Raw genomic sequence first — 6,290 nt, 5'->3', positions numbered from 1 at the left:
AAATATTAACAGTGAAAGGACAGCAAACACACAGTTATTAACAACCACACCTAAAACAAAAGCAAACCAAGAGGACAGCTAGATCAGGAGCAGAACCATAGAAATGAAGAACACATGGAGGGTTAACAACAGGGGAGTGGGAGGAGGAGAAGGGGGGAGAAGGTACAGAAAATAAGTAGCATAGACAGTAGGTAGAAAATAGATAAAGGGGAGGGCAAGAATAGTAGAGGAACTATGGAGTCTAAAAAACTTGAGACACATGGTCATAAACTGAAGGGGGGAATGGTGGGGGAGGGGTGTGCAGGGTGGAGGGGAATGAAGGCGGGGAATAGAACAACTGCAATGGTATAATCAATAAAATGTATTTAAAAAAAAGAATTCAGGCTAACAGACCCCTACACACACCTATGTTTGCATAATCACATCCCCCCAGGGAAGCTGGCACCACCTTTACTTGCCAGTGGATATATAATTTCTTTGCCCCCATCCCACCAACTATGTAAGTCCTCAAGACAAAGGACCTGATACTCTTGCCACTTTTGCTGCCCTTACCTTGCCCTGCCCTGGACCTATGTCTTTTAACTCTGACCTCAGCAAGGCCAGTTCTCTTCCAAGAGAATGTATCACCAACAAACCTTGCTTACATACTAATAGACCTGCTGACGTGTAAGTCTTTACTGCATCAGCAAGGCAAGAAGACCTGACTTTCTCTTGGAACATACTCAAAATATCCAAATCAATAAAGTTATTGGTGAAAATGAAAGATGTGTCTTATTTTATGGAAAACCCATACAGACTTTTTGGGCAACCCAGTGCTAAAAGAGACCTAATAGTAGTACAGAACCTTCAGCCTGTGCTGTTCTGGAATAGCTGTGAGGTCCGGGTGCCCACCACTGAGAAGCATGACTCCCAATGCCAGAGTTTGGTGAAAAGAAAAGGAATATTTTAAAAGATTTTTATTATTTATTTATTTTAGGGAGAGGGGAGGGGTAGGAGAAAGGGGGAGAGAAATGTCAATGAATGGTTGCCTCTTGTGCATCCCCTACTGGGGACCTGGCTTGCAACCCAGGCATGTGCCCTGACCAGGAATAGAACTGACAACCCTTTGGTTCACAGGCCGGCACTCAATCCACTGAGCCACACCAGCCAGGGCAAGGAATTGTTTATTTAAAAATTATCCAGATTTATGGCCCTGGCTGGTGTAGCTCAGTGGATTGAGCACGGGCCTGCGAACCACACGATCATGGTTTGATTCCCAGTCAGGGCACATGCCTGGGTTGCAGGCCAGTTCCCTGCAGGTCAACTCCCAGCAGGGAACGCACGAAAGGCAACCATACATTGATGTTTCTCTCCCTCTCTTCCCTCTAAAGATAAATAAATAAAATCTTTAAAAAAATTATCCAGATTTAGAATAATGGCAGAATTCTGCCATTAAGTCCCATTCCCTTTAAAACACACACACACACACACACACACACACACACAGAGTCCTGCCTCCCTTTGCCAAATCAGGCTGGTTTCAGAATATGCCAGTTAGAGGCACTGTCTTTTAGGAAAACCAAAGTCAGTGGCTCAGCAGACTCCCGGTCATAGTTCAGTATCCCAAGCATCTTCCATTAATCCATGTTTGGCTGGGCATGTCCTGCAATTCCCAGAACCATCATCCATATTGCCGTGTTCCCTAGGCAGGTTTCTCAGCTGTTCTCCTCTTTCTTTCTCCTGCTCTTAATCCCAAACCACATGGCACCTCCTTGTGCATCAGACCTCGTGGTGGGCTGGAGGTGGCCCTTCTACACCCTTTCAAACCACATGACCAAAAACCCTCATGGCTGCCCACCCTTAGTTTTAAACACTGACCCAAAGCTTCCTACGTGACCTCATCGCCAACTGAGGTATGTTTGCCAATGAACTATGAGCTCATTGAGCTATGTTTGCCAGTCCTCCTGTATTGTTTATGTTGATTCGGCGGCCATCTCCAGTCAGGGCAAACACAACTTAGTGATCCAGGGGCCTCCACCTCCCCTGGCTATTTCACAAGTCAGGATACAGCCTTAAAGTCAAGCGCATCCCTTGTGTGCCTTTGCACCTTTTGTCCCGGTAGCACAGATTCTATTCAGGGAAGACACCACTGTCCACAGGCCATTGTTAGGAAAAGTATCATCTGCTCCTCCCCTTCTCCCCAACCATGAGCTGTGAGAGAACATGCTCTATACCCTGTTTCAATAGTTTTGCCCTACATTAATTCTCAAGTATACTCCTAAAACCTAAAATAAAGTAACAGGTATGAATTTTAGAGCTTATTCAGGTGTGGAGGAAACTTTTTCATGACCAATTTACATCCAAATCTGAGACCTCGTGGTGCTACATTGGCAGAAAATTTAATCTGCCACTGTTAGCATTCCCAAGGTGATTGACACCAGAGGTAAGGATAGGGCCCATGGTGGGTCTCACCTGCCACGAATGCATTATGGAGGCTCTGCAGCTATTGGCTCAATGGCCGTCTGGTTACTTCAGAGACAGCCATTGCCCAGTCTGCATGTTATAGCTGGGACCTTGGGGCATGAGCATCTTCAGCAAGGATACAATTCCTTTTTTCATTTTGAAATTCTTTTAAATTTATTTTTAAAGAGAGAGACAAACATCGGTTTGTTGTTCTAGTTATTTACGCATTCATTGGTTGATTCTTGTATGTGCCCTGCCTGGCCTGGGGATCGAACCTGGCCAGGGCAAGGATACAACTTCTTTTTTATTTTTATTTTTTCATTTTGCCAAGCTTTATTAAAGAAAAAGCAATAATGACAAATCTCTACAACGTAGTCAATTTTCTGGGATTCTTCCCTTGAAAATGTGATGTTTGATTACAAAACACAACATCAAGGTTTACACTGTTTAAGTAGGTGAGAGGCTGAAATCCTAAAATGTTCATCTTCCAACTTTCCCCAGTTTCTGGTCTGTCTTTGGATCGGCAATAATTGCCTGAACGGCTACTATGGCTTCATTAATATTTGTCTGTGGCTCTCTGAGCTCTACTGTATGTAGCAATTGCAGAATTTGAGCAGCTTCAAGAACGGCATTTCCTGTGTCAAAACCGAGAATTGCTCATCTAAAGCAACAAGCAATCCCTCTTTTGTTTGATTTGCTTTACAATTGCATCCTGCGCCAGGCACTCCTGGACCAAATGCACATTACCAGGTAATCATCATGATGCTGTATCTGAAAATTAGCCAAAGCCATTACACCAGATTTAAAATTAGGATTTACAACCTAATTGATCAATGTCTCTGCATTTTCAGCTGCATCGTCAGCATTTTTTTATTATCATATACTAAGCCCTTGTATTTTTTCAGTATTATCTCCATATTCAATTCTAACAGCTAAACCAAGAAGCCAGTCAATTGCATCTTGTCCATCTTAAATCCTGAAAGGACAGTTAACATCTGTGAAATACTTTGAAGTTGAAGGAGGCAGGTAGTGGAGAGCTTGGGTGGGAACAGGGCCCTGGCTCCTCACCCTTCAGCCAGGAGAGGAGAGGTCCGAGGTAGGAGGGACAGGCACCGGGGAGGTGGCGAGAGGGCAGGCAAGCGCCTGGACACTCAGAAATCAAGGACACAACTTCTTACCTTCTGGGTCAAGCCCTTTCCTTGACCAGTGCTGCCGAAGAACAAACCATGCAGTTCCTGCAAATCACACATCTGTAGATAGACCGTCAACATCTTCCTAACCTTTTGAAATCTTTTCTTCCTTGGTCTTCTCTAAGGCACTTCCCTGTCTCCTCAAACAGCACATACGCCCACGAATATACACTCTCTCCTTGAATATTTGCATAATTTTTTCAATCAGATTGATTTTTACAGAACATAAGACCAGCTCCTGACTTCCAAGATTTTGTTCCTACTCCAAGTCCTGATTTAAGGATGCAAGGCAGGAAAAGTACATAGCAAACAATACAAATTAATATACCCAAAATAAATCCTGGATAACTGAGACCAGGATTTGATCTTTTTTTATGGTGTTCCCTGCCCCACCCCACCCCCAGTCCTGTTATTAGAAGCAATCACGTGGACCTACCACTCTGGTTCTCCTGAAGTTGTTACACAAAAGCTAGGGCTTGTCTCTCACTGATATTTTTAACTTTTAAGACTACTCATTTATTAGAAGTAGGAGCCTGCACATTTCATAGGCTCAACTGCTATATCTTGCTTAGTGAGGCAAATTTTATTAACCTATAAACAAAAATATATCTTTTTTGTGAGGAACTATCTTTACTAGACAGGACTACTGGCTGCAAATGACAGAAAACCAAGTCGAAGTAGCCCAAATACTAGAGAATCTGTTGGCTCAAATAATTTGGAAGTTTAAGAGTGGGACATCAACCCCCTGGCTGGTGTGGCTCAGTGGATTGAGTGCTGGCCTGTGAACCAAAGGGTCCCCAGTTCGATTCCCAGTCAGGGCACATGCCTGGGTTGTGGGCCAGGTCCCCATTAGGGGTGTGTGTGAGAGGCAACCACACATTGATGTTTTTCTCCCTCCCTTTCCCCTTTCCTTCCTCTCTCTCTAAAAATAAATATATAAAATCTTTAAAAAAAGAGTTGGACATCATAAATGGCTGGATCAAGGAGGGGAGGTGTCAAAATTGTCATACATAACTAAAGGGAATCTGAGTACTCCGTCTCCCAGGTATTGTGATTAGGTCAGTGATCGTCATTTGATGGTGTTAGCACCTTGCTGAGATTTCCCCTACCCCCAAATCACCAGGAAATACACTTCTATATCCAGTGAAAATATCCTTCAGGAATGGAAGTAAAATAAAAACATTGTTAGAGGAGGAAAATGAAAATAATTTTTTGCCAACAGACTTGCTCTAAAAGAATTGCTAAAGGAAGTTCATCAGATAGATGGCAAGGAAACCTGAAGGAATATCTGAAGTATTCCTGAAGGAATATCTGAAGGAAACCTGGAGTTTTAAGGATGGAAATTGTAAATATCTGGGTAAACATATAGACTATTCTTCTCCTCTCAAGTTCTTTTTAAAATATTTGATAGTTGAGCCTTGGCTGGTGTAGCTCAGTGGACTGGGCACAGGCCTGCGAACCAGAGGATCACGGTTTGATTCCCAGTCAGGGCACATGCCTGGGTTGCAGGCCAGTTCCCAGCAGGGGATGCACGAAAGGCAACCATACATTGATGTTTCTCTCCCTCTCTCCTTCCCCTCTAAAGATAAATAAATAAAATATTTTTAAAAATATTTGATAGTTGACAACAAAAATTGGAACACTTTGATGGGGTTTACAATTTGAATACATATGACAAATATAACATAAAACATAGGGAGAAAATAAATGCACTTACATGGGAGTAAAAATTTGACTTGAAATGGTCAAATAGTGATTCTAGGTGGACTATGAAAAGTTACTTATGCTTATTGTGATCCCTAGAGCAACCACTAAATATAATATACAAAGAGATATAGTCAGAAATGCAATAAATTAAAATGGAATACTAAAATGTGTTCAAATTAGTGAAAAGAAGGCAAGAAAAGGGAACAAAGGGAATAAAGGACAGATAATAAAATGGTATCCCTAATGTCTATATACCATATTATGAAGGGAAGGAGAAGTTAACTTCGGTTTCCAGTCCAGTACAACAGGTCCTTAAATAATGTTTCCTTATAAAGTTGATGACATGCCTTAGCAACTTAACACTTGTTTCAGTCAATTAGCCTAAAGTAAAGTTGACTTCATCATACTTCAACTTCGTAGAAAGTTGCACAACCTATTGATGATACAGAGAACTAAGTGTATTCAACATCACCAAAGCGTCTGGATTTCAGGTTAAACTGCAGAGGATATTTAGGGACCATAGCAGTAAGGATCAGGAGGTCCTTTTGGCGTGTACATCACGTTGACATGGGCCTCCTATTTAGGCTTCTCATAGTATCTCTAGTAGTATGGTCAAAGACAGGATTGCAGTCAGCACATCATTCAACTTGATATGTCTTACAGTCCCATTTTGACTTAATGGCACACTTATTTGACCCTATACTTAAATAGCATTTAAAATCTACCATAATTTTTAACACACATTTTGGGATTATTTTAATTTTTAAAATACTAAGAGCTCCCCCAAATGGAAGAAGCCTGAATCCGCTATCTCTGCGAATAATTCCTTTTACTGGGGACTTATTGCGTACCTGACACTTTACTTCACCAGCCTGTGAGTAGGCACTATAATGATTCCAATTTCAGGGATGGAGAGACGGGGATTTACAGAAGTTGCCAACAGAGCCAGCT

At 42.1% G+C, this 6,290-nt stretch overlaps 1 pseudogene; it reads right to left on the bottom strand.

The window, feature by feature from the left end:
* Window positions 1–2,774: 2,774 nt before the first annotated feature.
* Window positions 2,775–3,713, bottom strand: LOC118997664 (RNA transcription, translation and transport factor protein-like; annotated as a pseudogene).
* Between the last annotated feature and the right edge of the window lie 2,577 nt (window positions 3,714–6,290).

Source organism: Sturnira hondurensis, unplaced genomic scaffold, assembly GCF_014824575.4.
Source record: "Sturnira hondurensis isolate 20B ecotype Veracruz unplaced genomic scaffold, ASM1482457v3 Scaffold0013381, whole genome shotgun sequence".
NCBI classification, from domain to species: Eukaryota; Metazoa; Chordata; class Mammalia; order Chiroptera; family Phyllostomidae; genus Sturnira; species Sturnira hondurensis.
This window is presented reverse-complemented; position numbering and strand designations above follow the sequence as displayed.